This window comes from Zingiber officinale, chromosome 11B (assembly GCF_018446385.1).
Source record: "Zingiber officinale cultivar Zhangliang chromosome 11B, Zo_v1.1, whole genome shotgun sequence".
In the NCBI taxonomy this organism is placed as follows: Eukaryota; Viridiplantae; Streptophyta; class Magnoliopsida; order Zingiberales; family Zingiberaceae; genus Zingiber; species Zingiber officinale.
In genome coordinates, this window is record NC_056007.1 from 29,139,015 (window position 1) to 29,140,035 (window position 1,021).

The following is a 1,021-nucleotide window of genomic DNA, read 5'->3' on the forward strand; positions in this document are numbered from 1 at the left end:
TTACTTTTAAAAATTACTTTACAAGATGTCTTTAAAGATTCTCTTTAAGTTAATTAACTTATTTTCTAAGCTGTTTTTAACTCCCCTAAGTAGTCTTGAAAATTTTCTATTGTCAAAGTTTTTTTTGGTTACTTTACTTAGCAAATTATTTTCATGTATTGTTTATTCCTATTTTTTAATGAATGTCAAAAGGGGAGGGTTAGGTGGATTAAGTTATCAAAATACAAAGCATAACATCAAAACAAGATTAATTTGAAAATCATGTTATTTATTTTTACATATTATTTTTTTCCTAACGTAACCCAAGTTGTCATTACATTAAAAAGGAGGAGATTGTTGGTGCATGTTGCACTAACGGTCTAACTCAGATTTTGATGAATGGTAAAGTAAGTTAAGTTAGGTTTAATGTGATCTAACAATTTAACTAAGTGTGCAAGAGAAGTGCAGATAGGTCAACGGGCTAACCGAATATTTGGCAAGAAATTCAGGTAGGTCGATGGGATGATTAGATAGTTGGTACGAAGTCCAGATAGGTCAACGGGCTGATCGGATATTTGACATAAAGTCTAACTTGGTCAACGAGCCGACCGGATAGCTGGCATAAAATCTAGACAGGTCAATGGGCTGACCAGATGTCTGGCAAAGTGGTAAGATAAGGTAAGTCATTGGAAAAGAGTGACTTGGTGATGACGTGTTCCCCGTTTGAGGGAACAGTAGGAGTCGATCCAACTTAGATCTATTTGGAAAATCTAAGTTGAGATCTTGACTAGATTTTGGTCTCGAGGAGATAGAATCTAATTACTACTCTTGGGTATAATTGTACTAACACTTGTTTTACAGGGTAATATAAGTTTTATTGTCTCAGACTAACTTCATTTTGCAAGAAATAAAGGTTGCCGAAAAAGTTAGTCAGGGCGCCTGGAAGCGGTCCAAGCGCCCGGAATGCCCAAAATCAATCTTGTCGCTAACTTGGAGCAAATTGATTGGATGGCTAACGTCACAGTCCAGGTGTTTGGAAGGA